The 16,503-nt window shown below is 45.5% G+C and overlaps 1 protein-coding gene across 11 annotated transcripts in view; it reads left to right on the forward strand.

Annotated features, from left to right (window-relative positions):
- The window catches only part of Vps8 (vacuolar protein sorting 8), a 947,651-nt gene that overhangs the window by 26,211 nt on the left and 904,937 nt on the right, over nucleotides 1-16,503 (forward strand). The gene's annotated exons all lie outside the window — the stretch shown is intronic.

Here is a 16,503-nt window from a genome sequence, read left to right on the forward strand (position 1 = left end):
TGCAGATTAATTTTTAGACCCACCCTTCTGCTTTGCCTCTCCAGGTCAGTGAGCATGCATTGCAATTGGTCTCCTGAGTTACTAAGCAAGGCAATATCATATCAGCGAATCGCAAGTTGCTAAGGTATTCTCCATCAACTTTTATCCCCAATTCTTCCCACTCCAGGTCTCTGAATACCTCCTGTAAACACGCTGTGAATAGCATTGGAGAGATCGTATCTCCCTGCCTGACGCCTTTCTTTATTGGGATTTTGTTGCTTTCTTTATGGAGGACTACGGTGGCTGTGGAGCCGCTATAGATATCTTTGAGTATTTTTACATACGGCTTGTCTACACCCTGATTCCGCAATGCCTCCATGACTGCTGAGGTTTCCACTGAATCAAACGCTTTCTTGTAATCAATGAAAGCTATATATAAAGGTTGGTTATATTCCGCACATTTTTCTATCACCTGATTGATAGTGTGAATATGGTCTATTGTTGAGTAGCCTTTACGGAATCCTGCCTGGTCCTTTGGTTGATGGAAGTCTAAGGTGTTCCTGATTCTATTTGCAATCACCTTAGTAAATACTTTGTAGGCAACGGACAGTAAGCTGATCGGTCTATATTTTTTTCAAGTCTTTGGCGTCCCCTTTCTTATGGATTAGGATTATGTTAGTGTTTTTCCAGGATTCCGGTACGCTCGGAAGTCATGAGGCATTGCCTATACAGGGTGGCCAGTTTCTCTAGAGCAATCTGCCCACCATCCTTCAACAAATCTGCTGTTACCTGATCCTCTCCAGCTGCCTTCCCCCTTTGCATAGCTCCCAAGGCTTTCTTTACTTCTTCCGGCGTTACCTGTGGGATTTTGAATTCCTCAAGACTATTCTCTCTTCCATTATCTTCGTGGGTGCCACTGGTACTGTATAAATCTCTATAGAACTCCTCAGCCACTTGAACTATCTCATCCATATTAGTAATGATATTGCCGGCTTTGTCTCTTAACGCATACATCTGATTCTTGCCTAGTTTCTTCTTCACTGCTTTTAGGCTTCCTCCGTTCCTGAGAGCATGTTCAATTCTATCCATATTATACTTTCTTATGTCAGCTGTCTTACGCTTGTTGATTAACTATGAAAGTTCTGCCAGTTCTATTGTAGCTGTAGGGTTAGAGGCTTTCATACATTGGCGTTTCGTGATCACATCTTTCGTCTCCTGCGATAGCTTACTGGTATCCTGTCTAATGGAGTTACCAACTTCTATTGCACACTCCTTAATGATTCGCACAAGGTTGTCATTCATTGCTTCAACACTAAGCTACTTATAGCGACTTATTTTAATGTATTACCTGTGAGGTTCTCATGCATGCTCTTGGGACACAGGAACGATAACACAGTAGTGCAAACAATCGCAAGGGCATTTATTGCACCTTTCATAGATCAATGCCGTCTAGCTGAGTTGCTATCCACAAAACATGCCGATGGGCGTGCAACAAATCGCGGAAGTGACTCACCGCGACCGTATAACGAGCGAATATGTTCGCCCCATGCTGGACATCATCAGCTGGTCGTTTGCGCGTATGGTCACATGAACGGTGGCACGTTTGAACGATCGTGTGCGTCCATTCTGGCGTAGGCCTCGTGAGACGGTCTCGCAGAAGCATGGATCGGCGCACACACAGAACGTCCACGTGGCTTGTTGACCTTGAGCCAAAGAGAAAGCCTTCTCTTTTTTGGGCCCTAGGAATCCCGCCGTGAGGTGGGGCTTGCAGAGCAACACTCGCGCCATCTCTCGTACTACCCTGCAAGTATGCCAACCGTGGCTGTAAAGCCACGCGGCGAAGCCAGATTACAGGAGACTGGAGTGAAGCGGGAAAACAACATGTCAGGGGACGCGTGAGAGTCGCGCATTCTCACCTCCGCCAACCTTAAATCACTACATATTCTGGTGAAATATGTCACAAGATCCAACATCGTGTGCTTCACGAACAAGGTAGTACATGCAGCAGTGGCCGCGCCGACGAAATGTCCACATGCTGTCCATAACATCCGAGGCGACATTGTCCTTGGGGTACACCGCTGGCGTTTGCTGGTCACAGCAGCAGCTCCGCAGACTCGACGGCACGATTCCAGGCCAGGACCGTGGAAACGGCGATGCAGTAGTCGGTACGAAAAAGCGTCACTCGCGCCAACGCGCCCTGCTGGCAAGAGCCGCAGTAGCTGTTGGTGACCACTGGCTCTTTTCTCTGCCGCTGAAGGTTGCGAGCTGGGCACAGGCGGCCGCCGAAGTCACTGCGCCGAACTGGCCACAACATCTCCATTGCCCGGGGTGGCTCAACCGTAGTCCGGGGCAGCAGTGCAGACAATGTGCGGGTGACAGCAAACCAGGGGTGATTCCACTCATGCTGCGTACACTCAACGCACTCCTCGGCAAACACTAAAGTAGTGCAAGGGAGAGGAAGGCTGCATGCGCATCGCCCACGTGGCACGATGTTCAATTTGGCTCGCAAAACATCGGGTGGCTGCTCAGATGCTAAGTTCACGTGAACGAAGCTAGCTTCCTTGAGTCGAACAACTAATTTCAATTCCTGTGAGGCTAACTAGAATGAGGTAAGCAAAGTGCAACACCTCAGCGCCGTGCTCCACCAGGTTGTGTCCTTCCATATGCGACAGGAAGCGTCGTAAAGCCTTAGGCCTGTAGCATCGCTACCCTGACAACAACAGGCATCCAAAAAACACCAAAAATGGGCGCAAAACAGACAGCCGTGAAGAGACATCAACTCTGTCAGGTGGCCCTACCCCACTCGGTGCACACACCGTACCAGATGGTGTCGGAGCACCTGTTGCCAGGCCGCTGTTGGCCTCGAGCTCCACCACTGGAAAAGCTGCCACCACCATCGGCGTGACGTGCTATTAGGGATCACGTTCACATAGCGGCCCCGTCGGCTGCTTCGGGAGCGCCGAAACGAGCTGAAAACGAGTTTAAATTTCCTCGTACGCTGCGGTCCTCATTTAGTGGCGAGATTTTCCAGTTTCGAGTGTCTCCTTTACAATGCTTGAAAGCACTACAATAGGTAGTGGCTGCCTTTGAAGGCGCGCAACATGGTAGGCCACTGCTCGGTGCCGCAGTGCCGGACGTACGCAACGGAGCCCGGTGTCAGCCTTATTCACACGTAGCCGCAGGACAAGAAGCTGCGTGAAGCTTGACTCGCGAAACATAAAACCGGCAAACAGTCATCGGCTACAACTCGGGTATACAGCAAGCACAGACGCGAAGAAGATTTCTGCTACAGCGCCAAGTCTGCGATGTTAGGAAAACGCGCACTGAGACGCTCGCCCGAGTCGGCTGCCCGACTAATGTCTTGACGGTTTTGTCTGCAAACTTGTCGATGCTAAGTTCACTGGAGTGGAAAGGGAGCAGTAAGAAGCACATTAAAGAAAGCATGGCATATGGTCATGTTTGTGTTACAAATTAATGCACTGGATTACAAAAAAAAAAGCAGCGGGAAATCGCACGCTGAGAACACCAATAAACATGCAGTGCGACGTACGTAACTCAATAAATAATATTGAAACGTCCAAGGATTTAGAAGAAAAAAAAAATATTGAATCGTTACGACGGCACATCACAGTCCCTTCCCCGTAGGCGTCGAAGTCTCTACAATGAAATTATTTTTGAACAGCTCTGATAGCGTCCACGCAACAATGGTAGCTTGTATACTGTCAAATGCTCATATTCTGCGGCCTAAAGCTCATGGCACAGTGCGAAAACTCGCACGCGGCGAAAGCAAAACAGTGCGCGGACAAGCATGCAGACACGCAGTCGGTCGATGCGAATCTGTGAAATCGCTGCATTGAGGCTTCATTCTATTACGTTCCATTTAGTTATACAAATACTATAAGAACATATTTCACATAGTTTGCTCTCAGCGTTTACCTACCTTTAATGCAAGAAGCTCGTTTGGGAGACTCCGTCGCGGCGACCGCGCGCAGTGGCGTTCACTGTTCATTTTCGGTAAAGAGATAGCGCCTGTAAACGATTCTGTGCTTTCAGTTTGCCCAAGATTATTATTTAGACAGTAAAAAACGTCCCACGTTTCGAAAGTACTTACAGAAATGTCCGGGAGAGCTCGCGCATGCTGTTTTCAGTGAGCACTGACAGCAAAACCTATGAGGAGCGCGCTGTGTGATCCCTCATACTACGCCAGCGAGGTGCTTCCAATAGATGGCGACTCCGTAACTCCTCGCCGCTAATACCAGTCAGGCCGTAGCGGCACCCGTGGCCCGTGGCCACCTGGCTCCCAAAACCGCGACTTCAGAGTCAAAGAGATAGAAGAAGCTATTTACATAAGAAATTCGGACTACCCACGAGGCTTCCATACTCACTCGCTTCAGGCTTGCCAATGCTCCGCGGGCGCTAAGCCTCGCTCTCCCAGGATGTAGACCATGTGGTTCTCGTACCAACGAATGTCATTAAAAAAAAAAAACACTTGCGAAAAGGCTTATTATGTTGAAAAGTTCAAACACTACAGCCACCGTCCCCTCGCTCAAGAAAGCACGCCGCCGACACTAGCAATCAAAATCCACGCTAGCCCTGCGCTCGGTTCAACCAAAGGTCTCGAACGAAGCAAAACTTAAAACTATCGTCTGATGCCCCAAGAGGTCCACATTGGGTAGCCAGATGCAGGTTTCCCACCCATCCTCTTGGGACAAAGGAACACAGTAGTGCAAACAATCGCAAGGGCATTTATGGACAAGAACGGCACCAAGAGCGGCGCTGCTGCGCCGGTGTTGAGAGCGCCGCATGCGAAGTAAAATTCTATTAGCGGGTGGTACCCTTCTCCCATCTCTCGTTCGCACCGCCTTGATTGCCTCCTGCACTGCGCGTGTTTGGGCACGTTTCGTGCCGCGCGCGGTGTGTGCCTACGTGCGTGCGCGTGGACATTTCATTTGAAGGGCGATGTACAGTCTGTTTCACATTTAGGGGAAAACTCGGAGCGCATTGCATCGCGAAGCGGAGAGCGCTTGAGTTAGGCGGCGGCAGCAGCTCGCGCAGGTGCTCGAGGGGTGGGATCTTGAACGGTGTCGTCTGCTACAGCGGCGTGCACTGGCTGCCTTGTCGATAAATGTTCTACCGCCAGTTGCAGGGCGCCTATCTCATCGTTACTGCGTGAAATGAGCCGGTATTCTTTACTAAGCGTTGTGCGACGCTCACTGATACGCCTCGAAAGTAAGTTCATTGCTGCAGGGCAGTCGTAGAAGACACACTCATTCCATACATTCTTGACGGCCCGTTTCTGGAAGGCGACTATATATTCTAACGCGATAGGTCGCCGATCCACACTGCTTGTGTTGTGCAAGAACTGCTGGAAGAGTGCGCAATCACTCTCTTGGAGTGGCCGCCTCAGTCTCCGGGCGCCAACATCATTTACAATGTCTGGGGCTCGTTGAAAGTATCGCTGGCGCACCATCCCCTCTATTAGTCGCCCGAGGATAGGATTTGATCCACCATCGTCAGCGACTGAGATGTGCTGCGAATGAACACGTCCCTGTTCAACTCATTCTACACTTCACTGCCTTCCAGGATGAGCGCTGTCATCGCTGCCGCTGGGGACATGACGAGATACTAACTGAAGTTTCGAGCGTGGCGTGTCTGATTCCCCGCCGGCGGGCAGGGTCTGTCTGGTGTAGTGAATGATTGTCAAGAAAAATCACTTCCAGCTCATTGTCTTAACCTAAAACATTCCTTTAATTGTATCCGTTTGTTTCATGTTCGACCCCCATAGTTATTGTTGAGTGCTTCGTTTTCCTTTCGAGTCAAACAAAGACTGAGCACGTTGCGCACACATCTTGGTGTGTCTTGTCGCTGCTTATTACGGCAGCACACACAGTGAAGAAATATACATGCATGCGCTCAGTACCCCCGGCCTTTCGAAAGAACAAACGAAGCATGCTGTCAAAAGAAATTTATGGAACTCCATTATCGCCAATGAAGGCTCAGAGTTTGGTGACGCACAACGTTTAGTAAAGAATATCAGCTCAGTTCTAGCAGTACCGATGCAATCGGTGCACTGCCCCTGACAGTAGCACGCTTCCCGACAATGCCGCCGTAGCAGACGACGCAGATCACGACTCCGCCCCTCATATTCGGATTGGATGGAGCCTAATACAGACTGCAGTTCCTCAGAAAAATCTTCTAGAAAGTCAGGTGGCCTATAGCATGCTCCAATAACCAAAGTTACAGCTGGTAAATAACCCAAATAGTTTCAAGAATGCTGTCAGTAGGTGTGTGTTTTACCTTTATATGCTTTCTGATGGCTATTACGACACCGCCTCCTTTTCTATCCACACGGTCTTTACGATAAACAGTGAATGAATTTGAAATTTGTAACTCAGAATTGCTAACTTCAGGAGTTCACCACGTTTCCGTTCCGATTATAACATCTGCATTACAAGCGTGAATGAGGGAAGTAAGCTGATCTTGTTTGTTAAGGATGCTATGAAAGTTGGCGGAAATTATAAAAAATGTAGGTGTCCCACTGTCTTTCTGCACGTGGCGACTGCGTCATGGGTTTGCATTTCGCTGGACACATTCCACGACCCTGCCCTCGGAATGCTGCTACCGATATAATCTCCTGCCTATCTTTAGCTTATCGAAAGATAGCTTAAACCTTTCATTGGGTTGACAATTCGCTTGAGCAAAGCCGCGAGGCTGTTTGAGCATGAATTGTATTCGAGGTGAAAAGTCCTAATTTATCCAAACCTTTAATTTCAAATTTTTTAGCTTGAACGAATTAGCCAGACTGCACTTTGTCTTGTAGTGCAGAAACTTCACTATTACTGACCGGTGCTGCCCTTGCCTGCGAGATCCAATGCGATGTGCACATTCAATATCCATTACCTCGAGGCCAAGGTGATCTCTGCAGAAGCTTTCAGTGACAACTTGAGAAGCCTCGTAGTCTTCTTTCTCTGCCTCGGGCAAGCCTTTGAATATCAAATTTTTTCTGCGCATGTGATTGTTGATGTCATCAATGATTTCAACTATGTTAGGTTCAGAATCCCGCCTATCAGAAAAGAATGAAAGATCACTTTTGATGTCATCGACACCTTTTTTGACTTTGGATAACGCTGTGGTATTTTCCAAAGAATTGTCTAGCGAAGCTTCCACTTTCGAAAGGCTTTACTTAAGGTCAGTTATACCTGATAAAATGTCCTTCATCTTACTGCTAATTTCCTTTTGAAATTTTTCACGCGCAGACTCGGCATCCTTTAGCGCATCAAGAACCTTGTCTATCTTGTCAGGGCCGGGATTGACTTCAGTGTCACCGCAGCAGATTAGGAGATGAGCCGCAGAAAACATAAGAACAATTAGTCACCCTCTCGGGCACCATGTAGCAAAGAAACCAGCAGTGGCATGAAAACGAAGCCCTTCACTACACCTGCACTGTAGTCGTTGGCTATGGCTACCTATTCGCGTTCGATATGTGACAATGTCAACACCCATACTGTACGCATATAATCATAGGCACTCGGCTTGGGATTGTAGTGCCTGCCATACAACACTCTTGAAGTGTTGTATGGCAGGCATTACATTTGTACATAAGTACAGCATGATTGAGCTAGATAGCCATGGAACAATGCCTGCAATGAAATTTTGTACTGGTGACCAACAGCACTGGCGCCTGTTGGTTGCCAGTGGTGGTATACCTCAGTGGGCACTATTTTGGTCCAGACATCTTTATACAAATGCTTTCTTGGCAGTGGCCCAAATGCATTGTGTGAGCAAAAACCATGCCCGAAGGTAAACACTGTCTGCTTATCAACTTGCTCATTGAAGAAATGTAGTTGTCTTGCATTTCTTGCAGCTTCTGTCATGCACAAAGAGTTTGCATCCAGAATTAACATTAAAAATAGGTCAGTGAATGAAAACCAAAACTGCAAGGGTATCAAGCAGGCATATGTTTTGGGATTTGTTAATTCAAAATGTAAAAAGGCTAGTGCTCCTGAGATGTATGTACTAGCTGCAAAGTCATGGCAATGAAAGTCTGGCACACTTGTTTAAAGGAACCTACCCTTGCTTCGTGCAGCGGTGGCGTAGAGGTAGAACACCAGCCTCACGTGCAAGAGGTCCGTGGTTCGAATCCCGGTGCCGTGCAATTTTCCACCGGATTAAAAAAAAAAGAACAAAATCCGCGTGTTGATAAAATTGCATAAACAGGCCTAGAGTGTGGCCTGATCCCGGTGACCAGAACCGGTAACGCACTCCCTCACCAGAGCAGGACTGGCCACCCTGGTGCAGTACTTGGCTACAACCTCCTATATGAATACAATAATCAAACCCCGGCCCTCAGTCCCCAGCAGCTGCGAAGCAACTGACCATGGCGGCGGTCAGACCTGCGACGCATGAGAGGGTGCTAAGAATTCCTGGCTCCGGACAGGCCGCCATTGGAATATGAACCTGGCAACGTTTAACGCTAGAACGTTATCTAGTGAGGCGAGTCTAGCAGTGCTATTGGAGGAATTAGAGGGCAGTAAATGGGATATAATAGGGCTCAGTGAAGTTAGGAGGCCAAAAGAAGCATATACAGTGCTAAAAAGCGAGCACGTCCTGTGCTACCGGGGCTTAGCGGAGAGACGAGAACCAGGAGTCGGATTCCTGATTAATAAGAATATAGCTGGTAATATACAGGAATTCTATAGCATTAACGAGAGGGTGGCAGGTCTTGTTGTGAAACTTAAGAGGTACAAAATGAAGGTTGTGCAGGTCTACGCCCCTACATCCAGTCATGATGACCAGGAAGTCGAAAGCTTCTATAAAGACGTGGAATCAGTGATAGGTAGAGTGAAAACAAAATACACTATACTGATGGGCGACTTCAATGCCAAGGTAGGCAAGAAGCAGGCTGGAGACAAGGCAGTGGGGGAATATGGCATAGGCACTAGGAATAGCAGGGGAGAGTTATTAGTAGAGTTTGCGGAACGGAATAATATGCGGATAATGAATACCTTCTTCTGCAAGCGGGATAGCCGAAAGTGGATGTGGAGGAGCCCGAACGGCGAGACTAGAAATGAAATAGACTTCATACTCTGCGCTAACCCTGGCATCATACAAGATGTGGACGTGCTCGGCAAGGTGCGCTACAGTGACCATAGGATGGTAAGAACTCGAATTAGCCTAGACTTGAGGAGGGAACGGAAGAAACTGGTACACAAGAAGCCAATCAATGAGTTGGCGGTAAGAGGGAAACTAGAGGAATTCCACATCAAGCTACAGAACAGGTATTCGGCTTTAACTCAGGAAGACGACCTTAGTGTTGAAGCAATGAACGACAATCTTGTGGGCATCATTAAGGAGTGTGCAATAGAAGTCGGTGGTAACTCCGTTAGACAGGATACCAGTAAGCTATCGCAGGAGATGAAAGGTCTGATCAAGAAACACCAATGTATGAAAGCGTCTAACCCTACAGCTAGAATAGAACTGGCCGAACTTTCATAGTTAATCAACAAGCGTAAGACAGCTGACATAAGAAAGTATAATATGGATAGAATTGAACGTGCTCTCAGGAACGGAGGAAGCCTAAAAGCAGTGAAGAAGAAACTAGGCAAGAATCAGATGTATGCGTTAAGAGACAAAGCCGGCAATATCATTACTAGTATTAATGAGATAGTTCAAGTGGCTGAGGAGTTCTATAGAGAGTTATACAGTACCAGTGGCACCCACAGTGGTAATGGAAGAGAGAATAGTCTAGAGGAATTTGAAATCCCACAGGTAACGCCGGAAGAAGTAAAGAAAGCCTTGGGAGCTATGCAAAGGGGGAAGGCAGGTGGGGAGGATCAGGTAACAGCAGATTTGTTGGATGGTGGGCAGATTATTCTAGAGAAACTGGCCACCCTGTATACGCAATGCCTCATGACCTCGAGCATACCGGAATCTTGGAAGAACGCTAACATAATCCTAATCCATAAGAAAGGGGACGCTAAAGACTTGAAAAATTATAGACCAATCAACTTACTGTCCGTTGCCTACAAAGTATTTACTAAGGTAATCGTAAATAGAATCAGGAACACCTTCGACTTCCATCAACCAAATGACCAGGCAGGATTCCGTAAAGACTACTCAACAATAGACCATATTCACACTGTCAATCAAGTGATAGAGAAATGTGCAGAATATAACCAACCCTTATATATAGCTTTCATTGATTACGAGAAAGCGTTTGATTCAGTCGAAACCTCAGCAGTCATGGAGGCATTACGGAATCAGGGTGTAGATGAGCCATATGTAAAAATACTGGAAGATATCTATAGCGGCTCCACAGCCACCGTAGTCCTCCACAAAGAAAGTAACAAAATCCCAATAAAGAAAGGCGTCAGACAGGGAGATACGATATCTCCAATGCTATTCACAGCATGTTTACAGGAGGTATTCAGAGGCCTGGATTGGGAAGAATTGGGGATAAAAGTTAATGGAGAATACCTTAGTAACTTGCGATTCGCTGATGATATTGCCTTACTTAGTAACTCGGGGGACCAATTGCAATGCATGCTCACTGACCTGGAGAGGCAAAGCAGAAGAGTGGGTCTAAAAAATTAATCTGCAGAAAACTAAAGTAATGCTTAACAGTCTCGGAAGAGAACAGCAATTTACAACAGGCAGTGAGGCACTGGAAGTCGTAAGGGAATACATCTAGTTAGGGCAGGTAGTGGCGGCGGATCCGGATCATGAGACGGAAATAATCAGAAGAATAAGAATCGGCTGGGGTGCGTTTGGCAGGCATTCTCAGATCATGAACAGCAGGTTGCCATTATCCCTCAAGAGAAAAGTATATAATAGCTGTGTCTTACCAGTACTCACCTACGGGGCAGAAACCTGGAGGCTTACGAAAAGGGTTCTACTCAAATTGAGGACAACGCAACGAGCTGTGGAAAGAAGAATGATAGGTCTAACGTTAAGGGATAAGAAAAGAGCAGATTGGGTGAGGGAACAAACGCCAGTTAATGACATCTTAGTTGAAATCAAGAAAAAGGAATGGGGCATGGACAGGGCATGTAATGAGGTGGGAAGATAACCGATGGTCATTAAGGGTTACGGAGTGGATTCCAAGGGAAGGAAAGCGTAGCAGGGGGCGGCAGAAAGTTAGGTGGGCAGATGAGATTAAGAAGTTTGCAGGGACGACATGGCCACAATTAGTACATGACTGGGGTTGTTGGAGAAGTATAGGAGAGGCCTTTACCCTGCAGTGGGCGTAACCAGGCTGAGGATGATGATGATGGCCCTTGGTCTCACTGACAGCAAGCACAGGGTAGCTCATAGAAATAATATGATTGACATTAGTTGTATGGTACGCATGACTACGTGTGGCATCAAGTTTCTTGAGGTAAGTGAGTACACGCAGACAAATAAATAGTTGAGAAGGATAGTTTGAGGCGCTGCTTGCCTCTTGAAATGAATAATAATAATAATAATAATAATATTATTATTATTATTATTAATAATAATAATAATAATAATAATAATAATAATAATAATAATAATATTATTATTAATATTATTATTATTATTATTATTATTATTATTATTATTATTATTATTATTATTATTAATAATAATATCCTTTATTTCATGAAAATAGTACACATTGAAAAAACCGGTCAGCCCAAGCCATGGAGGCTTGTCGTGCTGTACTCTGCAGTCAGCGAGAAGTACTAAAAAAAAATAAAGCAAGATTAGCAAGCTATAAACTGAAGCAATTTACAACAAAAAGCAAACTACAATGGAAAAGGAGGCTACAATACAAAAGCAAAGTACCACAAACAAAACGTTAGCTACGAGCAAACGCAAGCTAGAAAAGATACAAAGTGAAATAGACAAGGATACACACCAATCTAGACCAAACGAAACTAATCGAAACTATAGGACGGGCTCTAATGAATGACAACTAAACAGAAGAATAATTAGTTTTGAGGTACAGTTTGAGTGTCCGTTTTGATGAGATAGAGTACATTTCAGTGGGTAAAGAATTAAAAACGTTAGGAACATAATATTTTCTGGTATAACGACCAAAACAGGTATAACTCCGTGGCGTAGTGAACATATTATGGTGTCTCAGTGGTCTGGTAGGAATCAACGGAAAAAGAAAATCACTGTTCCAAAAATGTTTTATCACCACAGTTTGAAAAAATAAAGCTTCAAATGAGGTTAACTGCAAAAAGGAAAATAGATTATTATTAGGAGGAATGGTCTCATTGTATGCAACGTTGCGAAGAACATATTTCAGAATAGAATTCAATTTTGCGCGCCATGTAAATGAACAGTGATAAAATATGGTAATTCCGTATCTAAGATAGCTGTACAAAGGTGCGTGAACAATGACTTTCCGGGTAGAAAACGGGAACAGGTATCTAGAGTTATACAGAAGACAGGATACTGAACGTAGCTTTTTGCTAATACCTGTAAAATGAGTGTTCCATGTCATATGAGAATCAAACATGATGCCTAAATATTTTACATTAGTTGCGAACTCTAATGGTATGCATTTGCAGTTTATACAATTAGAGTCGTGAACAGAAAATGGCACAGGACGATCAATTTTTTTTATGGGGATTATGAAAGCAAACTAGTTTTGTATTTTGTCTATTAATTCCAATTCTGTTACTTGTACACCAATCCATTACAGACGTGGCATCTGCTTGAAGGTTATAAATGCATGTATTAAATGATGCATGAGTTGATAGAAGGACAGTGTCGTCGGCGTACTGGAATATGCGGCATTTTGATACAAATTGAGGCAAATCATTGACGTATAGGTTAAATAAAAGTGGATACAAAACAGACCCCTGGGGATCACCCGATTTTAACATTATTTTTGTACTGGAATATTCACCTATGCGCACCACCTGAGACCGATTGCTAAAATAACTAGACAATAACTTTATAAATGGGCCCCTGAAGCCAATTCTTTCTAGCTTATCAAGATGTAATGTGTGAATAACGCAATCGAAAGCGTTACTTGCATCTAAAAAAAGAGCACATACGAATTCATTATTATCAAAAGCTGAATAGATAGCGTCCGTAAATTCTTCTAGTAGTGAAATAGTGCTTTTTCCCTGGATGAAACCAAACTGTGCTTGTGACAGAACATTATTTTTATTCAGGAAATTGGTCATCGTTACGAGCAGGTGTTTTTCAATTATTTGACTGATTGCAGGCAGAATGGAAATCGGTCTGTAGTTCTCTACTTTGCTATGAGAACCACTCTTATAGAGCGGCTTAACCACAGCCACTTTTAAATCGTCGGGAATAACGCAATGATCTATATACCCATTAATAATGAAGAGAAGGACGGATTCAAGCACAGAAAAATTACGTTGAATATCATGTATGGAGATACCGTCTATACCAGGTGGTTTCTTAGGTCTAAAGCTAAATAAGATGCTGTGCAAGTCTCCTGCAGTAACCTGTGGCAAGAATGCCGATCTTACAGTGTTAGGAACAGCGCTAGACGCATCTGGAGCAAAAGGCTGAAGATGTGAAGACACTATAGAAAAAGAGTAATTAAATTCTTGAACCGCTGACGTAAGGTTGCTGAAATGTTTTGCGAATACATCTTATAAAGGTTGATTGGTGTTTCGTCCGAATACTTCATTAATAGCTGACCATGTCTTTTTGGGGGAGTGTTTGCTTTCATAAAAGGTCTTGGTGTAATACTGACGCCTTGCTGACCGAATCATGGCGTTTACCCTGTTCTGGAGCGATCTGTACAGATCTCTAAGGTGTGTATTGTTTGGGCAACGCTTACAACGTGACCAAAGGGCATCTTTTTCTTTAATAGCCGTCAGTATATCGCACGTTAGCTATGGAAGTTTGGGGTTGCGTTTTTTCACGGTGATTGTTTTCTGGGCGGTAATTTTTAAAGAATGGATTGCATCAACAAAACGCGTATAAGTGGTGGACGTCGTGACATTACATAAAAATTTGGTCCAGTCATAATTGGCCACAAGACTGTCAAATATAGTGATATCAAGGATGTTTAGGCGGTGAAGGTTAGGGCGGGATCTAAAGGGAACTTGAAACGCAAGATGACAGCCTACAGTATAATGATCGGCCAGTTTACACTTTACTACCGCTGAAACAGTGCTAGCCAATGGGGCTCTTACATTCACATGGTCAAGGCAAGATGACACCATTTTGCTTCCAATGTATTCCTCTCGCGTGTAGGCACTAATGGTTGGACTGACTTCCCATTTTGACAGAATGTTCCAATCACGTCCCCAATCAGACAAAGTAGACTATTTGGTGATAACGAGTGAAGAAGATCATTTAATTCTGTTAAAAATAAATTTGCATTTTCTGAGGGAGGCCTGTAAATAGAAACTAAGCTGATGTCGGCATCAGGCACTAAAATTTTTAGCGCAACACACTCGGCAGAGATAAATTTTGTGGCGAACGATAAAACTTTTAACCTTTCATGCACAAACACCATGATGCCACCTCCTCTCCCTATCTGTCGTGTGAAAGAATAGCTGGAATATTGCTGAAGCGGAAATAGGGGAACCAAATCGGCAAGGATGTTGATTTCCGTTAGGACGATTACATCTAGTATGTGGTCAGTGTTATGGAAAAGAGCAAGAAACTCGTTCCAGTGACGACGAATGCTACGAATGTTCATGTGTACAGCCGAAAAAGCTCTGTCCCCTTGAAGCGATAAGCTGCAGAAGGCAGCTAAATCATTGCATTCGTGAAAGACAGTGTTCATTGCCGAACAAGCCTATCAAGGTCGGTGTGCCTTCTGATCTCCTGACAAAAAATTTTTTCCATTTCTTGACCACACAAATTTGTACTCCATTTCGTTTCCCTTTTGCCGCGCAGCCCAAAACAACTGTTTGTTAAAGCCCGTTAGATTGTCGCAGAAAAACAAAGGAGGGATATCTTTGCTTTCAAATAGGGACCGTAATTTCGCACGTGAACTCATCCATTTCTCTTTTAAAATTCTACTTACAAACATAACCAGCATGACAGGTGCCCATTCACGCTTCGCTGGCATTCGATGGATGGCTTCCACATCAGAATCATCAAAAGGCACTTCCAGCTTTTGTGCCAAGTTACCAATTAGTGAAAAAAGTACTTCCCTAGGTTTCTGTGGTAAACCGTGAATTTCCAAATTCGGCAACCTGCTGTACTGCTCTACCTCATTCGCCTCCTTTCGCAGTTGTCCAATTTCCTCTGACTGTTTAGAGGCAACAGAGCGCAGTGTTGCTACTTCTGTCTCCAATTTTTCAATGGTGACCTGGCGCTTTGCGTCCGAGGCGCGCACCTCTTCATACCCCTCCGACAGAAAAGCAATGGAAGATTCGACGTTCTGCACCGATTTGTGAAGTGCATCCACCATAGTTCTCAGAGTGAGAAGGTCGTCTACTTTTAGGACAAGGGAGCTGATGGCGTCTTTCAGCGGAAGTAAGGCTTCTATCTTTGCTGCTAATTCAGATACTGATGCCGAAACAGGCACTAATTCATCTTTCGTCGATGCCTGGTTGTCCGCTAGACAAGCATGGCATCGCCAACTGTCTCGCTTATCTGCTCCCTTGCTCGACATGACACTCTCAGCGACGCCAGCACATTTTTTTCCAAAGTGAAAACCCTGTTGGCATTCTACGCAGGTTAGAAATTTGCCCTCAGTTGGCAGCACTTTCCTACATAAACCACAGTTCGGTTCCATTGTCACCACACAAATCAGAAAGGCAGCAGTCGGCGGCAAGCATGAAACTGTTGTGAAAAACAGACTGTGAATACTACGCCTCACCTGCACCAAAGACAAGCGTAAGCGTGTGCCGAGCGCTTGCCGCTGACTGCGAAGAAGCTGCTGCGCGGGCGAGACTTTATCCTCCTGGACGATGCAGATGCACAGGCGCAGGCGTCCTGACTAGTGCGCCATCTTGCAGCCAGTGATTAGCTCCTGACGACAGGAACTAGACGAGGGCCTCCAGGATGGTTGAAGCACGTTCCACGCCGCCCACAACTCGGGCAGATGCTCCCAGCAAGTGCTGCACCAAAGACAAGCGTAAGCGTGTGCCGAGCCCTTGCCGCCGACTGCGAAGAAGCTGCTGCGCGGGCGAGACTTTATCCTCCTGGACGATGCAGATGCGCAGGCGCAGGCGTCCTGACTAGTGCGCCATCTTGCAGCCAGTGATTAGCTCCTGACGACAGAAACTAGGCGAGGGCCTCCAGGATGGTTGAAGCACGTTCTGCGCCTCCCACAACTCGGACAGATGCTCCCAGCAAGTGCTGCACCAAAGACAAGCGTAAGCGTGTGCCGAGCGCTTGCCGCCGGCCTTAGCTGGCCTTAATAGCTGGCCTTAATATCCTTTGCAGATAACCGGGATGTTTAATCGGATAAGTGGCTACTTTGCAAATAGCCCAATATGCAGCAGGAGAAATGTGGTCACATTAGTAACACATGTTGATGCTTTTTGTGTTTTGTGTGAAGCATGGTAAATAGTGTGAAATATCGAGTCTTAGTTTGTCGGA

This window comes from Dermacentor variabilis, unplaced genomic scaffold (assembly GCF_050947875.1).
Source record: "Dermacentor variabilis isolate Ectoservices unplaced genomic scaffold, ASM5094787v1 scaffold_12, whole genome shotgun sequence".
Classification (NCBI taxonomy): domain Eukaryota; kingdom Metazoa; phylum Arthropoda; class Arachnida; order Ixodida; family Ixodidae; genus Dermacentor; species Dermacentor variabilis.